The sequence below is a fragment of the Protopterus annectens genome, chromosome 2.part1 (assembly GCF_019279795.1).
Source record: "Protopterus annectens isolate FY-2018-M chromosome 2.part1, PAN1.0, whole genome shotgun sequence".
NCBI lineage: Eukaryota > Metazoa > Chordata > Ceratodontiformes > Protopteridae > Protopterus > Protopterus annectens.
The window spans coordinates 1,641,597,336-1,641,617,050 of record NC_056729.1 but is presented as its reverse complement, the minus strand read 5'-3'; positions in this window follow the sequence as shown (position 1 = coordinate 1,641,617,050).

The following is a 19,715-nucleotide window of genomic DNA, read 5'->3' as shown; positions in this document are numbered from 1 at the left end:
GAGATTGCTGCTACTCTGGAATAAACTTCCAGTTAACGTGAAGCAGAGCTCCTCACTGACCCTTTTCAAGTACAGCCTGGACAAATGGATGGGAGACTGCAAGTGCACCCCGTGGGTGACATCCAAGTCTCTCATGGTGTTTATCATAGACTCGCTTTGTGAATTACATGCATTTATACAAGGAAAATTGACGCAACTCGGGATTAACATGGCTAGGTTTGTAAGGGTTCTAGGGACACTAGCCTAATAATCTCCTATGAACATATGAACAACAAGCATGCCTTCCTGCTTTGATGCCATCTGCATTTGTGTGTGTGTGTGTGTGTGTGTGTGTGTGTGTGTGTGTGTGTGTGTGTGTGTGTGTGTGTGTGTGTGTGTTTGTGTGTGGGCTTGAAAGCACATACACCTCTTCCCCCATCCAGGTAATCATTTTGAGCCTGCAGGTAGCCAAGGCTGACCTCTCCAAGGAACTGCCATGATGGGTCAGTCTCTACCACCAAATTCTCACTACCACAGGAATGAATTCATCAATAGGGCTTCCTTGACAAATGAGCTGTAGGGCTTTTTCCAAGGCTGAGGATGCTCAGCTTCCAAATCTGTAGGCCAAACAACCAAACACAGTACAGATAGTGGAGCTACAACATGGTAGGGTCCTTCAGAGGTGGGAAGAATTAAAAAAAGAATTAGTCAGGGAAAGTGCTCTGAAATATAAGAATTTGCCATCTGTATCAATTTAGGTGGAAAATCTTTCACTAGAGGAAAGCCTTTCTTTTCACCTTTACACAGAAAGTTAAAGATCGAGTTTGTGCTGATGGGCCGAAGTCTGAAATGAGAGTGTGGGTGGATTATCATGGCGAGCTGTTACACTTTGGGACAGATTCTGCACAAATTGTGATGATCCGAAAAAAACTGAGTGAAGTTTCCTGCAACATACAGATTTGAAATACCAGAAAAACCTGTAATGAATGTTCTTGTTTGTCTTTCCTATCGCAGCTTTAATACTAGTCCAAAATGCACTAGAGCATATGTAAGACTCTTGCAAGCCTATTAGGGAATGCTGTTTTCTTTCACTATTCTGTACCATCTAAAAATTCATCAGGGTTATTATGCATTCATAATAAACAGAAGGTAATAAAGATTTATTACAGTCCCCACATGCCTCATCCATCTCTCTCAGTCCCAGGCCTCAGTCATTTAGGAGGGACAAATATTGTTAAATCTTTTCTATCAATCCTAGTCATATTAGTAAACATGGAAAGGAAGGTGTAGATGAAATCAGACAACAGCTTGACATATTTTAGCAGGAAAATATCAAGTTTTCAGACAGCCTCTGTCATAGCCAATCCAAACTTTAGAGGGAACAAGTTTCTCATGTGCATAGTCTAGACAGAACAAAGTGAAGAACACAAATTGCTGTGTGTGTTCAGACTATAAACACTGCTGAATGATCACTAATGGAATCAGAAGATGGACCAGTAGCCTGCATCCGTCCATCAACAAGCTCTTTTTCACATTTTTGTACATGGGGTCACAGTGTCACTGCAACAGTGACAATCACTACAGCCAAGGTTTACATCACCAGGTGGCTAGCCCTGCCACAGTACTTCTCCCATACGAGACAGCTGCATGCACAGTCATACCTATGGACAATTTAGAGTGCCCAATCCACTTACTGCATGTTTTCCAATGTGGGAGGAAACCAGTGCACCCAGAGGAAACCCACGCATATACAGGGAAAACATGCAGACTCCGCACAGAAGGCACCCCAGCCGACAATTAAACCAGGGAATCTCTAGCCTGAATGTTCTGAAAGATGTCTGCAACAACTTAATCAAGTACATTGACAGCCAGTCCTATAAAATGGATCCATTCTTATTATGTGAAATATGACCTAAAAAATGTATAAAGGTTTGACACTCCAATTATTGATTCTAATTGGCATTAAAGCCTTCTATAGCTAATGGTTACAAATTTATGTCAGGCTGATAAGCATAGCACTGCAAGTTCCAACAGCTATAACAATGATCAAAGATGGCATCAGAGAAAATACACCATAGTGCATTTTCCTACAAAAAGACTAAGGGTAATCATAAGAAATTATCCTATCAAGGAAACCAAGGGCAGTCTGAGGGGAAACCACAATGGCAGTCAACTTATTTGACACTAAAACCAGCTTTATCTGCCCTTTTACAGTTTATCATTGTCCCTTTACAGTTCAGCATTGTCCTTGGTTACCAGTCTGTCCTTCATGAAAAGAGCACAGCCATCTAAGGTAACCTCAGAGTCAGCAATACATGTCTTTTACCTGTATCTCAGAAACACCAAGTGAATTGGGTTTACACATTTAGCCATGCAGCAATCTCGCAATGTGTAGCAACAACACATCAAGCCATGCAGCAATCTCACAATGTGTAGCAACAACACATCAAGCCATGCAGCAATCACACAATGTGCAGCAACAACACGTCAAGCCATACAGCAATCTCACAATGTGTAGCAACAACACATCAAGGCATGCAGCAATCATACTATGTGTAGCAACAACACATCAAGCCATGCAGCAATCGCACAATGTGCAGCAACAACATGTCAAGCCATACAGTAATCTCACAATGTGTAGTAGCAACATATCAAGCCATGCAGCAATCTCACAATGTGTAGCAACAACACATCAAGCCATGCAGCAATCTCACAATGTGTAGCAACAACACATCAAGCCATACAGCAATCTTACAATGTGTAGCAACACATCAAGCAATGCAGGAATCTCACAATGTGTAGTAACTATACATCAAGCCCTGTGATAATCACACAATGTGAAGTAACTACACATCAAGCCAGACACTGAAAAATACAGGAGTATTGTTGTCATACTATACAGCACTGCAAGATCTCCTGAGACTTCTTTGCGTTTATTGAGAAATGATGAGAAACTTGTAATTTAAACTGTGGGTACAAATCAAGGTAAGTTAGAAAACCTCCCCACATTGAAAAAGATCTTCAGGATGATTTCCAATAAAGCCAAAATTATCTTCCTTCCCTCACTATTGAGAAACCTACTGAAGGAACCTAGAAGGACCCAACAAGACAATAACAATCTTAATGACAGCCATGTTTTCCCAAAATATTCCGAGGCCTCTTTTAACCTCTTTAACAATGTTTCCTCTCCCATCCCCCCATCCCTCTGTATGACTACCTCTTATATCTACATTTCTACTTTAAAACCCTGTCAAGGAAAGATATACAAGAGCTTTTGGGAAAAAATACAACCACCGCAATACAGATTTCCCTCTTTTATATCCTAGACTACTACATGTGCATTGTACCAGTCTAAATCAACCCACAGAGCATCTTTTCAACCTTACCCTCACAAACAAATCTCTACTACCCAGTTTCAAAGACACTTTAATCTTTACCTTCCGCAAGGTACTTACCCTGGCTACAGCCAGTCACAGCAAATTATTAGGGGTGATAGTGGAAGATAATCTTACATTCGACCTGTATATACAAAACTGCATAAGAAAAACTCATCAAAAACTAGGGATGCTTTACAGAGCCAAAAACATTCTCAACGACACAACTGAAACTGCAATTACCACTACTTATCTCTTTCCCACACTTCTTTATGGTACTTCCACCTTTGCTAACCTCCAGGCTTCACAAAAATTAAAACTTGCAGTGCTATAACAAAGTTGGTAAATTTGCTACAAATACCCCTTTCAGAACCCACCACCATAGCACAAAGAAACCTAAATTGGTTAGAACTGCCTCATCAACTAACATATACACAGCTTCTTACCACCTATAAAATTATCCAGCATCCATCTGCCTGTTTAGTACTAAAAAACATTCTACACAACTATGTTCCCAGTCAGTCATTGTGATCCAGTGACCAAAAACTCCTGTTTGTCTACAAACCTATCAAATCTACTGGACATTGTCTGTATTCGTACAAGGTTGCTAAAGCCTGGAACTCCTTACTTGCATCCATCAGGTCAATACCCCTCCTCCCAGCTTTCAAAACCACTCTGAAAGACTTCCCAGCTAAAATCTGGCTCTGTTCTTATTCAAAACCAGGATAAACGATATCCCTAAATGTGAACAAGTACCTTTTCATTCGTTATACCTCCTTACTCTCCGTTCTTCACTTACTTCCTTACTTCTATCAAATTCTCTTCCCTGACTTTCTCTCTGAATATACTATGCCTGTTTTTCCCTCACTTCATATCATACCTCTCAACCTCTAAGACCAAGAAATGTGGACAAAGCCATATATAATGGAGGGGACAAAGGCCCAAAATATTGACAATTTTTAAATATGGCTCTTACAAACTCTCTTACAAACTTAGAAAGTTGACAGAATAACAGATTGTGAATTAGCATGAATTTTCTGAAGATTATGAAGTCTAACTTAAACACCTGTCATTATGTTTTGACTTTAACGATTTGCCACAAAACCAAAATGTTATAAGGAACAGACTAAAAATAAGAGGCAAAAATCTGGACATTCTGTGAAAATCTGTACAGTTGAGAGGTATGCTTCATATTGCAATTCCTGTTTGTACTAGACTAACTTACATTTAATTTCTCTACATATTGTCTTAAATTTCTCTAAATATTAATTTATTGTCATATAACTTGTATCGATTCTTAACCAATGTTTTTATATTGTCCAATTTTCTATAATTATTTAAACTGCAGATGTTTTTCTTTTGTATTTGAAGACTGTAAAATTAGTGTTCTTAAAATGTTTTGTAATAATTTGGAGTTTTTCTCCCCGGGCCTCTGCTGAAAATGGACTTCTACCCAATCAGACATTCCCGGTAACCAACTGTCAATAAATAAACAAATACAGGCCAATTGCTAATTCATCCCCTTTTGCAAAAATTCTTGAAGAACTTACCTAGATGCAGATTTTATAGTGTATTCAAACTTATGATATACTAACAAACAAGCAACAAGAGATTCTACACCAGCTATAGTACCTTAACAGCTCTATGCACCCTGGCTGATCAGATCTTCAAAAGTATGGATAATATTTCCCTAGGTATCAAATGAGCCTTTAAAACTTTGGATCCAAAAATGATTACTTCAGTAGCTGACCCAGCTTTGCTTTGTAGAGACAGTAATTCAATAGTTAAGAGATTTCCTGAAAAACAGAACCTTTCCAGTCCACATTAACATATTCTCAAAAGCAGGGAACATAAGGAAAAAGCGTACCTCAAGACTTAATGCTGGTTCCCTGTTTTTCTCTCTGCTTATTAACACTGTACCCTATGATATCCCAAATATCAACTATTCTCTTTATGTTGATGATACTGTTTTTTTAAAGGCAACAAAGACCTCAGGATGTTCAGCAATGAATGTCAAGGTGATTTTTCTCAAATGTGAAGTTGTTTCATGGCCAAGAAGCTAATTCTTAACACAAAACAAAAGAGATCCTCAACGAGTATATTTGGAACACAGAACAGATTGGCTCAAAGTAAACCACTAAGCATCATAGGTCCTGATGGTATGCTTCCTCCTGCAACCAAAGTACAAAGATATCTGGGAATTATTTTAGGTAACAGTTTAAACTTTACTCTACAGTTCGAACAGCAGGCAGACAAGGACCTAAGGGGGTTCAAGGTATCCTGTAGAATCTCTAGACTAGTTACATCAGAAGCATGTGCCTCTTTACCCAAACATTCTAATGCCATGCCTGCAGTTGCATTCCCACTTAGTCTAAAGTCCCAATGAAATGCAGCCACATTACAAACAACAGAAAATAAAATACACCATTATATACACCCGCCATATTGCACTGCTATGCAAAGTGTAAAGTGGTTCCCCTTGCAAGGTACAACTACTTTTTGTTAAACACGCTTAACCATAATCTACTAAATGAAAGTTATTATGGACCCACAAAGTCAACACCACTAGTCAGAAGTACAAATTACAACTTAAAATGAAAGGATAGCCATCAGCTAGCTATATGACTAACATATACTCTGGTAACAACAGAAATAGCTTTTCATAAAACAACCCTTTCAGCATGGAGCAAAATACCATAAAGAATGTAGAAAGCCAACAAACTCAACCACATTGGACATTTACTAAAGTACACCTTACAAACAAATATAAATGTAACTGTTTTAAGGATATAAGATGATGACTACATAGCTAACAAGTCTGCATTCAGTATGCAGCCAGTTTTCTCAGCAATACACAACCAGTAATAACAGCATCTGTTTAAAAAAATGTAGATTTATCTGTGTAAATATTCTTTCTTCTGTGCTACTGGAGACAATTTGAAATTAAAATTAAATGTGAATATAGGCTTAAAGCGTTACCTCTTTTATGACACTGTAATACATGATGCTAAATGTAGACAGCCATTTTGGTATCTGATCTGAATCATAAAAAATAATAAAAATAAAAAATAAATCAGTCCCAAACCTGAAATCCAAGTAAAGAATTAAGAAAAAAACCTCAAGGATATAAAAATAAAGAAGTAGAGTACATGTAGAGACAAAACAAATAAACAATAATAACAATATAGTAAAATGACATAATAAATACAAGCAATCCCAAAGCAAATTAAAAATAAAAACAAATCAAAGACAGCTGAATCCTGTTCCAGAGGTAAAGTCAGAACCAATAAAAGTCAGGTATAGTCAGAACCAATAAAAATATATAAAACTAAAACCAAGTCTGATGAAAAAGTCAAAGAAGAAAATCAGAAACAACAAACAATGAACTAGTATATTTTAAAGATAAGAAAATAAACCACCCTTGCCTCCTCCTTCAAAATGCACCTACCCAACAGACTTCTAAGATCCAATAACCAGAATTTGCTTGAACTGCACCAACCTGCTCGCCCTCCAGGCAAACACCTACTATCCTTTTCCCTAGCTCACCACTGGAAATCCCTACCACCTCTTATTCGTACTATTGGCAACCACTCTACCTTTAAGACCCTGCTTCATTCCCATCTGAAACCCCTCTGGGAATGTCCCTGCTCTCAACCCACATGACTCACCTCTTTTTTCCCCATTTCTCACACTCCTTTACTTCTCTCTTCTCTTCATCATACTGAGCTTCTCTGACTAACTGTAAAACTGTAATGACAACCCTGTGTTATTTCACACTGCAACAAATCTAACAGCAATATGCACCAATGGATTGTTCTTATTTTAATTGACTTATGTGTGTGTGTGTGTGTGTGTGTGTGTGTGTGTGTGTGTGTGTGTGTGTGTGTGTGTGTGTGTGTGTGTGTGTGTGTGTGTGTGTGTGTGTGTGTGTGTGTGTGTGTGTGTGTGTGTGTGTGTGTGTGTGTGTGTGTGTGTGTGTGTGTGTGTGTGTGTGTGTGTGTGTGTGTGTGTGTGTGTGTGTGTGTGTGTGTGTGTGTGTGTGTGTGTGTGTGTGTGTGTGTGTGTGTGTGTGTGTGTGTGTGTGTGTGTGTGTGTGTGTGTGTGTGTGTGTGTGTGTGTGTGTGTGTGTGTGTGTGTGTGTGGGTGTGTGTGTGTGTGTGTGTGTGTGTGTGTGTGTGTGTGTGTGTGTGTGTGTGTGTGTGTGTGTATGGGTGTGTGTGTAGTTTTACCTTTTGCTTTTTTGGCTGTAGTTTCATTGCAATCATGGATTTTTTGTCATGTTGTATAATACCATCGTTCTTCAATAGTATTACATAAATGTAAATTCATTGTCTTCATATTATATTGTTGTTCATGGTGCTTTTCTCCCCGGGACTCCATTGAAAAGAGGCTCTTCTTGGCCCAGTGGACTATCCCAGTAAACAAACTGTAAAATAAATAAAAATAAAAATAGGTTTGTTTGTTTGTTCTTCTTTTGGCTTTTTCCAGTTTGGGGTTGCCACAGCGGAACTTCGGTCTGCTATTGACTGGCAGTAGACTTTTATGGTGCCGAGGTGCCAGCCCGATGCCCAACCTTCAACGAAGGCACGCCCATTGACGCATGTCTTTTTGAACACCACACAACCGCGGGGAGGACATGCAGACTTCACACAGAAGGCACTCCAGCCAAAATTCGAACAGGAGAACTTCTTGCTGTGAGGCAACAATGCTACCCTGCACCACCATGGCAGCATTCAAAAATAAAAATAAGTAATACAAAGTAATAAACCACAACCCACATACATGTTAAAAAAGTGTAAGCATTTATTAAAATGTGTGTGTGTGTGTGTGTGTGTGTGTGTGTGTGTGTGTGTGTGTGTGTGTGTGTGTGTGTGAAAGACTTGCAACTGTAGTGGCAGTGGCAGGAGAGGTAGCACACTCACTTGTGATGCAGACGGTTTGGATTCAGTCCCCACATCTGGTAGCTGGATTACTTATACTGCAGTAAAGCATAAGGGGAGTATTGCACTTCAGGGTGTGCCATCCTTCAGATGAGATGTTAAAACAAGTTCCCCATCTGCTTGACTTGGTGATAGCTCAGGTGAATGCAAAAGATTCCACAAGCCAAGTTATGAAAGAGCCTCATATAACATGCTATAAAGATTAGTAAAATTTATGATCAAGTTCCTTGAATCAAAGCGCATTCTTAATAGAACATGCAGTATTAAGACAAGGCACATTTGTCATTTGAGTACCTTCTTTTCTTCAGTGGTATAACAGTACCCACCCTCAAGTGGGCCAATTTTATCAATGTCCAAGATGTGAAACAAAAAACAAGTGTGCCCAGGACATTCAATACTATGCTTTGTGAGAGGACTTTTACTTAAAAGATTTCTAATCTCAGATGTTACTGAACAATTCTTCATTTCAGAATAGAAATACTTTTATTCCTATGTAAAATGCAGAACACTTGGAACACTAGGTCCTATACACCACCTTCTCAGTGTCACATTTCCCAGATACTTTGCTATTATTTTTTTTCCTCGGCTAAGGCAGATGAAAAAGAATTTTTGCAGCTCATAAATTTACAGAACGTATAGACGGGGGAGGTTACATTTAAAATTACCAAGATTCTCACAACTGCCTTTATTGAAAGATCCTTCCAAAGAAATCCTGATTGTTTGTGTCTTTCGACTTTTCCCGGTTAGGGGTCGCCACAACGGAACTCTGGTCCGCTAATGATTGGCAGTAGAGTTTTACGTGCTGGCTTGCCAGGCCTAACACACAAGCTTCAATGAAGGAACGCCCGTTCACGCATGTCGCCACACAGAAGACGCTCTAACTGAGAATCGAATGGGCAACGTCTAACTGTGAGGCGACAACGCTACCGCAGCACCACCACCGCAGTACCAAAGAAATCCTGATATCCCTGACTATTTAAAAAAAACAAAAGAAGAGCCAGGGTCGAGGATCTCACTAACAAGCCTGTTACTGGAAATAATGGACCAAGAAATCTGGACAAACCCTAAAATAATGGGGACACAAAGGCTCACAAACAGGGACAAATTTTAAATGTTGCTCTTATAAACTTAGAAAGTTGCTAGGATAACAGGAGTTGTTAGCATACATTTTCTAAATGATATGAAGTCTGAAACTCAACTGTGTGTCATTATTTAGTGACTTCAGTCTTCAGTGATTTGCCAAAAAAAAAATCACAAATCTTAAGAGGAACAAACCAAAAATATAAGTCAAAATTTGGAAAATTCTGTGAATATCTGGACAGTTGAGAGGTATAGACAAATCTGCAATCCTCATACACGGTGATTTAATCACATCCATTTGGTCACTTGCAGATGCATGCTGCTAGCATGAAAAAGCAAATTAACCCAAGTAGGTTTACGATATAAATCATGGTGACGCGTTTGTGACTTCAGCTGCTTATACACGGTGAAATCAAGAAAGCCGAGCTTTTACTAATTATAATGGGTGGTCATTGAAAATAAAATGGGTGACTGTCCAATGGAACAAATAATTATAATGGGTGGTCAATGTAAATAAAATGGGTGACTGTCCAATGGAACAAATAATTATAATGGGTGGTCAATGTAAATAAAATGGGTGACTGTCCAATGGAACAAATAATTATAATGGGTGGTCAATATAAATAAAATGGGTGACTGTCCAATGGAGCAAATAATTATAATGGGTGGTCAATGTAAATAAAATGAGTGACTGTCAAATGGAACAACTAATTATAATGGATGGTCAATGTAAATAAAATGGGTGACTGTCCAATGGAACAAATAATTATAATGGGTGCCTAATGTAAATAAAATGGGTGACTGTCCAATGGAACAAATAAATCTTGTAAAACACCCTGAGACCCTTCCCATGGAATAAAATATCAACAATAAACCTCAGATAGCATTTAATGTACCTTCAGAACTCCGTGTTACACACTTTTCACTCTCCCTAGCCAAAGCAGTGTTAGCAAGGCTAAGGGCTATCGCTGCACCCATAGCAATGCTACATTTCTGCTTGTAAATACTGTTGTTGTAACCAACAAAAGTTATTGCTCAACCGAAGATGAAGTAATTTAGAAATAAGAGCAAAGCCATCTGGCATGGCTGTGGTTCCCCTAGAGCAAACCCATCTGGCATGGCTGTGGTTCCCCGAGCCAGGGTCTCTCTCACTGCCCCCCCAATACAATAGTTAGATGGAAGCACTGTGTATAGGACCTCTATATCAACAGTCGCTAAAAGAGAATCACCAGAGGGTGGGAATGTTTTAATTTCCATAGAAAATCCAGTGTCCAAAACAAAAGAAGCAATACCGCTCGCCAAGGATTTTATGCAATATTCAAGAAAAATCATCCCTGGTTCATTGATGCCACCTTAACCTGTAACATCTGGTCTGGAAGGTGAAGCTTGTGAACGCCAAAATAAACTTGGTAGGCTTTTGATCAGCCACTGCTAAAAAATTCATGCAGTCCTCCATTAATAAATTCATCTTGCTAAAGCAGTTGCAATGTGTCATGAAACGGGAAATAGTTTTGGGTAACTGCATCTGTTAACCTATAAGGAATTCCTGCTATTTTATCTCTTTTTGAGTAAAACATTTTGAGGTGTTTGTCTTTGCAAAACTGTAATTTTCAGTAATTGTTTACTACAGTCTGAATGTCAGCATTGCAGAAAACTACAATCAAGATGCAGTGGTTTTCCTTTTAATTTTGTGCAAGGGTTTTGGTTTTGCTGCTAAGTACACAGTTACTGACAAAAACTGACAAAAGATTAAGACACGATAAGTGTAAGATTGGTGTTGTTTTTTAGCCTGCCAGTGTATTTCTTAGAAATGAATCATGCTCGTGTGTAACTCATTGCTAGGAACTTTAAAGTGCAAGCCTCAGCAAAAGGAACCAAAAATGCAGTGTATAATATCCACTGTGTATAAAATCTCTGAATAATATAAACAAGTATTTATTTAATTCTAAGTTAACCAGGTTAGTGGGTGAGTACAAATGGACCATTTGTAGCATCTACTTTGGCCCTAAGACAATTTGAAAATATATATTAAAACAGTACATGAAAAAAAATTAATAAATGATTTGTTTATTTATTTATTTATTGGCATTTGCTTACCAGGAAAGTCCACTGGGCCAAAAGAATCCATTTTCAGTGGAAGCTCCGGGAGAAAAGCTCCACAAGGCAGTTAATGAAATAGTACATAAAATTCAAAACAGTTAGTAGATACAATAAGTATTAACAAAAACAGACAGTATTATACAAAACTAGAAAAACAAGCATGTGAGCACATGATATGCACAGATTTATACAGTTAACAGTAACTACAAGAAGTATTAACAAAAACAGACAGTATTATACAAAACTAAAAAAACAAGCATGTGAACCCTGCTAGACAGGGATCCAAGGAAGTAAATAGTGTGGGAAGAAATAGCCAGGGAATTGTTATGGCTAGGCTTGTATAGGCCCCAGGGCTGATAGCCTAGTACCAACCTATGAACCTATGAACGATATGCACAGATTTATACAATTAACAGTAACATACTAACCAAATAATCATGTTGTTATACATTTAGACATAATATGGTGATAAAAGCAGTAATTTAGAAGTATTTACAAGGTGCTCTAAGAATATAAGCAAGCACAGTAGTGCAGGGCAGAGTGAGGTAGATTTTTACCAAATAGTATAGCATGGATAGATAATAAGGCAACGATGGATAATAAGGCAAAATAGATATGTTTTAAGTAGTGACAAAGGAAGATTTGAAGAGGTGAGGATGTAAATTAAGGTGAGTATGACTTATGGTGTAGGGGGGTCAACTTATGCATGGATGAGAATTGAGACATCTACATTGCAAGAGGGTAGACAGGTGTTACTGTGGAGATTTATTGAAGGAGGAGATATTACTGGAGGTTCTGATAACTGAGGGGAGAGAATTCCATAGCTTGGCAATAGAAAAGGAATAAAGCATGTTGCCAGCTGGAAGTTTAGGTTTGTCTACTTGCAAGAGAAGTTGATTTTCAGACCTAAGTGGCCTGTTTGGATGGTAGTGGGTTAAGACTGAAGAAAGGGATGGGCAGTCTGAGGGTTTGTAAATGCTTTCCTCTGCTGTGATTAGTTGTAGGTAGGTTATGATATACATGTAATACACATAAACTTGAATGAAATATGCAGCTTCATTTCCTTTCCATCTTACAAGAGCTCCACATTGTGTCACTTCATCATTGTCATCAACCCCATATTCCCCATTTTCTACATGAGGTCGGGGTGTCACGTCAGCTGTTGCTATCTCTCTATATTCCAAGTCACAGGTCTTCTCTCACACAGTCCATTCATCTATTTGCTGGATACCTTCGTTTCTTCTCTGTCCCAATTCTTCTTTACCAGATTTTCCTCGACTTTCCTAAACATGTGCCTGAACCAATGTAATCTGTTCTCTTTGAACTTCCCTGCAGTTGGAGCTATTTGGGTTTCTACTTTGATGACCTCATGTCTTTGTCTGTCCCCAGTGTGCATCCTACAACCTATCTCAAGTACTTCATCTCCATCACCTCTAGCTTCCTCAGCTGCTCAACCTTTACTGTCCAGGTTTCTGTACCATACAGTAGTACAGGTCACACCACTGTTTTTTACACCTTGTATTTTAGTTTCTTTTGCATTCCTCTGTCATACAATATACCTGACACTCTCTGCCAGTTGGCTACTGCCCCTCTGATTCTAGTTTTGAGCTCCTCATTCAGACTTTTCTTCTACTTAACCGGATACTTGAAGCTGTTAGCCTGTTCCACCAATTTTCCTTTGATCCTCCTTCTTGACTTCTTCTGATTTCCCCCAATTGCTGCCATTACAACTGTCTTATCCATACTCAGTCTCATCCCATGTGCCTTCAGTTTTGCATTCCATTCCTCTGTCCTTTGCTGAAATTCTTTCTCAAAGTCATCCTGTAATACCACATTGTCTGCATACAGCAACTTTGTTAATCTGTCCCCTCCAACCTGTTTGCTTATGTAATCCATCACCAGTATGAACAGCAGTGGGCTCAGAGAAAAACCCTGGTGTACACCCACTCCCACTGAGAACCCCGCTGTGAGTCTGGAGGCTGTTTGTTCTTGTGTCAGTGGGTCCTTGTGCATAGCCTGCACTAATTGTATCAGTATTTCTGGAATTCTGAACTATTGCAGGACTGCTCAAATAGATTTTCTTGGAACCTTGTCATATGCGTTTTCCGTATCTATGAATGCCCAGTTGGACTTTTACCTTACCTCGACATTTTTCTCAGCCATCTGTCCCACCATAAAAACTGGGTTAGTTTCTCTGAGTCCTGATCTCTGTCCAAACTGCTCACCTCTCAACTTACTTTCTACGATTCTGTGTATCCATTTATCAGTCACCCTGTCCACAACTTTCATGCAGTATGACAGGGGTTTGATGCTTCCATATGGCCCACAGTTGTGAATGCTCCCTTTATTTTTGCACATTGGCACAGGCATGCTTATTCTCCAGTCATCAGAGATGCACCTTTCCCTTCATCCTTCTGTGAGTTCCCTCAGGAGCTGTTTCTCTCCTAACTCACCCAACATCTTGATCGTATCTTTCATGAGCTCGTCTTAGCTTGCTGCTTTCCCTGACTTCATTTTCCTCGGTGCTGTTCTTACTTCTAGGGTGGGCTTCTCTCTTTCTTCTTTCACTGTAGGCTGTATCTGTATCAGGGTTTTCTTCATTCAGAAGCTGCTGGAAATACTCCTTCCATCCACCTTTCATGTGTTGTGGACTGGTGAGCATGTTGTTGCTGGCATCCATAATGAAGGGTGTCTGATTTATTTATCTTTCTGTGTTTGGATTTTTGCATCCTGATACAGTATCTTTGTGCCATCTACTGAGTCACTTTCCTGAATGTGGTAGAGTGCCCTGAATGTGGTAGAGTGCCTTTTATGCCTTACTTTTTGCTACTGCAACTGCTCTCTTGTTAACCTCCAGGTCATTCTTTTCTATCTCCCATTTTTTTCCTGCATGCCTTCTTTCTTTTGAAGACTTCCAAGACTTATTTCTATACCTGTCTGTGCTGCACACCTGTTCTGTAGTCCTTGCACATGTTGTTTTGAAGTGCTGCCATTTTTCTTCACCTCCACCTATTTCCTCTTCTTACTGAGGTGCTAGACCCCTGTCTACTATCTTGAACCCATGAGCTTTCTCTCCAGTCAACTTCTAGGTCTTCAGCCTAATGTTTGTTGGCCTTAGAGCCCTCTCTGACCACAGCCTGCAGCTGATTGTGGCAACCAGTGGTTTATGTTGTGGGCCAACTGTTTCACTAGAAAGGACTTTGCAATTACTGATGCTGCCCCAATGCCTTTTCCATTCTAGGAGGAAGTCTACCCGATGGACGCCCTCTTATGTGATCATGTAACTGTCTCTCTTGTTGAACCATGTGCTGGCCACCGTCAAGTCATTTGTCAGATATTAGTCTAGAATGGCCTGTCCTTCTTTATTCCTGTTGCCACACCCATGTAGAGCCAGGCAGTTCTCATATTGTGTTCTCTCTGTCCCAATTTGTGCATTCAGCTCTCCCATTATCAACACCAACTTATGCTGTCCTGCTTTACCTAGTAGACCCTGCAACTGCTGCCTCAATGCACTCTTTTTCTTATTATGACATTTCTGCTTATGGGCATAGGTTACGATCACGAATAGTGCCCTATCCTTACACTAGAATAGGGTTAAAATATGTGTGACATCCCTCGTTGTCTTCTGAAGCCTCTACCCCATCAGAATTCCCTAGGCTGCAATTATGAACAGTGCCCTATCCTTACACTAGAATAGGGTTAAAATGAGTGTGACATCCCTCGTTGTCTTCTGAAGCCTCTCCCTCACCACAATTCCCTAGGCTGCGATCATGAATAGTGCCCTATCCTTACACTAGAATAGGGTTAAAATGAGTGTGACATCCCTCGTTGTCTTCTGAAGCCTCTCCCTCACCACAATTCCCTAGGCTGCTATCACGAACAGTGCCCTATCCTTACAATAGAATAGGGTTAAAATGAGTGTGACATCCCTCGTTGTCTTCTGAAGCCTCTCCCCCACCACAATTCCCTAGGCTGCGATCACAAATAGTGCCCTATCCTTACACTAGAATAGGGTTAAAATGTGTAGGACATCCCTCGTTGTCTTCTGAAGCCTCTCCCCCATCACAATTCCCTAGGTTGCGATCACGAACAGTGCCCTATCCTTACAGTAGACTAGGGTTAAAATGTGTGAGACATCCTTGGTTGTCTTCTGAAGCCTCTCCCCCACCACAATTCCCTAGGTTGCGATCACGAACAGTGCCCTATCCTTACACTAGAATAGGGTTACAATGTGTGTGACATCCCTCGTTGTCTTCTGAAGCCTCTCCCCAACCATAATTCCCTAGGCTGCGATCACGAACAGTGCCCTATCCTTACACTAGAATAGGGTTAAAATGAGTGTGACATCCCTCGTTGTCTTCTGAAGCCTCTCCCCAACCACAATTCCCTAGGCTGCAATCATGAACAGTGCCCTATCCTTACACTAGAATAGGGTTAAAATGAGTGTGACATCCCTCGTCTTCTGAAGCCTCTCTCCCACCACATTTTAGTCTGCTCTCCCACTGAGTAGTAGACTCTAGATCCCACGCAAAGTGGCTTTACTGCTTTGCCCTTCTATCTTGTCCCTTGAATACAGAGAATATCCAGCCCCCTTGTAACCACCATGGTGATCACTTGCAAGCTGCTTCCTGTCAATGAGCATATATTGAGTGTAGCAAACTTTAATCCATGTTTTGCAGGTTGCTTGGTTTAAATCCACTTTCCTAAGCACCCTGGAGAATATTAGTGTCCAACCTAACACTCTCATACTGGGTGACTTCAACTACCCCTCCATTAACTGGGAAAACTACTCATGTACCAATACACTTGCCCAACATTTCCTGGAATTCATTAATTCCAATGCCCTGGACCAGCTCATTCTTACCCCCACTAGAGGTAGCAACATCCTTGACCTGGTCATTACTAACATAGGTGACCACTGCTCTGTACCAATAGTCAACGCCTCCCTGGTTAGATATGACCACAAACTAATCACCTTGTAAATCCACATCCCTCCCCCTCCCCCGCAAAGGTAACCACCATGAAAAACTTCTCCAAAGCTAACTTTGGACTCCTAAAAACAGAGGTGGCTAACTTCACGGCACCCATGCAATTGGAGAACAGCTGCATGACTGCCGAAACATACGCTAATGCCCTGTACGAATACGTACACAAATGCATGGATCTCACTATACCCAATAGAACCAAGACACTCTCCTCCAAAAAAGGGAAGCCAATCTGGATGTCCCTTGCCATAAACAAACTCTACAACAGAAGGAGGAAACTGATGAGGGAATAAGGTGAAATCCCAAGACTGGAAAAACTCCCTTATCAGCCTCACCAAAAGTTGAGATCCCTCATCAAATCCTCTAAAGCTAGCTATGAAAACAGAATTGCAGCAGATAGTAAAGACAACCACAAGACCTTCTATAGTTATATAAAGGATCTCCATGGCAATACCCAGATTTGCTCGGAGCTGTTGCACAATGGCACCTCCTATACCGAGCCAACAGATATTGTCAATATACTGGCTGACAGATTCAGTGCTAACGTTACCCATCTCTCCCTCACCAAAGGACCAATCACAATATCAGTAGATTGCCAGACATCCAGTATTACTGCTGCACAGGTTAAAACAGCACTGTCCAAGGCCAAGGATACAGCTGCTATGGGACCTGACAATATCCCTGGCTGTGTTCTACATGAACTGCAGAGTGAACTGGCACCTCACCTGTGTGCCCTGTTCAATCACAGCCTCACCTCAGGCTTTGTCCCTACCAAATGGTGCACTACTACAGTCATCCCTCTCCACAAAGAAGGAACGACTACAGACCCTGGGAACTATCGCCCCATTAGCCTGACAAGTCTGATATGCAAAGCTATGGAACGCATCATCATGGACCTAATAAACAAAGATATAGGGAACCTCCAAACTCTGGATCCCACACAGTTTGGTTTTGTGAAGGGTAGGTCATGCCTGCTCAACCTGGTTGACTTCTTTGAGTCGGTCACCAGAGCTGTGGATGAAAGCAAGGTGGTTCATGCAGCCTACCTTGATCTGGCCAAGGCCTTTGATACCATTCCCCACTCAGGAATCATAGAAAAACTCAGTAAGCTAGGCATCAACCCCTATATCACTAGGTGGGTTGCAAATTAGCTCACAGATAGAACCCACAGTGTGAAAATAGCTGACTCCAAGTCAGACTGTCAACCAGTCACAAGTGGAGTCCCACAGGGTTCAGCCCTGGGTCCTCTCCTGTTTGTCATCTACTTCTCTGAAGTCCAGGCCAACATGAAGGGACTCTGGCTGACAATGTTCGCAGATGATTGCAAGTTGGGAGCCATAATTAACTCCCCAAGTGATGTTGATATCCTACAGAAAGGCCTCACTGAGACCAATGACTGGTATAAGAAACATGGCCTTAAGCTTAATGCCAAAACATGTCATCATCCCCTTTGGGAAAAACCCGCTTCCCATGAATTACCACATCAATGGCAGTCCACTGAATGCAGAAGGCATCATAAGAGATCTGGGAACACAGGTTGACAGCAACCTCTCTTTTGACCACCACATTGCCACTGTGGTCAGAAAGTCCTTCTATGTTGCACATCTTATTACTAAGGGTTTTGCATCCAGGAAGAAAGAGGTCATTGTCTCCCTCTAGTCTTCCCTCATTAGGCCAGTCATCGAGTACAATGCCCCATTTGGCATGTACCTCACTAGACACCTACAACAACTGGAGATACTGCAAAAATACCTCACAAAGAGGATCTTAGGCCTTAAACACTTGTTCTATATGGACAGACTCAAAAAAACTCCAACTATTCTCTGTCTCGTATCGCCTACTTAGAGGCGATCTCTGCTTGACTTAAAAAGCCATGTCTGACACAGCTCTGTTAGAAATGCTACATCTAAAGAAATCCCAATCCCTCCGCATTACACACGCCAGAGACCTCAACCTCATTACCACAATCAACAGAACATGCTGGAGGGACAGATTCATAACCCAGAGACTGCCCATGCTGTGAAATAGACTTCCATACATGTCAAGCGGAAGGCCTCACTGGCCCTCTTCAAAAGAAATCTTGATGAGTGGATGGGAAATAGAAAATTCACCCCAGGGATCACTCCAGTGGGTCTATTCGACTGAGGCACTGGGAACTAAGGTCAGGTGGCACGATGCCAGGGTAATCCTATGGGCTAGGCTTGTAAAGGCTCCAGGGCCATTAGCCTAGTACACACCTATGAACCTGCTATGCTATGTTAAATTGTTAATCACTATGCAATCCAATGTAACTACTGTCTGTTTGTTTTAACTGTGGAGCTTTTCTCCCCGGGCCTCTGCTGAAAATGGACCTAAGTCCAGTCGGACACTCCCGGTCAACAAATTTAAATAAATAAATAAATAAATAAATAAATAAAAACCTATGAAATAGCTTAAAACAGTGAAAAATACCAATAAATACTTAACAGTGAAACTAACAAAAAAGCTTTGTAAACAGTGAAAATAATAATAAAATTTGATTTTACAGGCACTAAAGCAGGCAATTGTAGTACAACAGCGCAGTTTAGTGCACACCAGACAATTACAATATAAACGTACGCAGCAGGTAATAAAAATGCAGTAAATAGTATAAATAAGCAAAAACCAGGCAACTTATGGATTTTTGGAAGCTCAGAAGCCTCTAATTGTCTGGTATCTCAGCTCTTATGAAGACACAAAACATTTAGAGGGAAAACTGGACATCTTTATGATTATTTTTCAAAGGATTTTCATAGGTTCATAGGTAGGTACTAGGCTATCGGCCCTAGGGCCCATACAAGCCTAGCCAAAAAATGTACCCTGGCTTTCGCCACCCAAGAAAATTATTTTCCTGTGCCCCTGTCGAGCAGAGCCACAGAAGTGACCCTCGGGGTGAATTTCCCATTTCCCATCCAATCATCAAGATTTTTCTTAAAGAGTGCTAATGAGGAACTCTGTTTGACATAGATAGATAGTCTGTTCCAGAGTATGGGAAGTCTCTGGGACAGGAACCTATCCCTCCAGCATGTTCTGTTTATTGTGGTGACAAGGTTAAGGTCCCTAGAGCGTGTAGCTCGGAGGGATTGGGATTTCTTTAAGTGGAGCATGTCCAACAGCTCTGGGTTTCACATAGCTTTGTATGTTAGGCAGAGATCGCCCCTGAGTAGGCGATATGTGATGGAGTAAAGCTGTAGTTTTTTGAGACGGTCTGCATAGGGCATATGTTTGAGGTCAGTAAT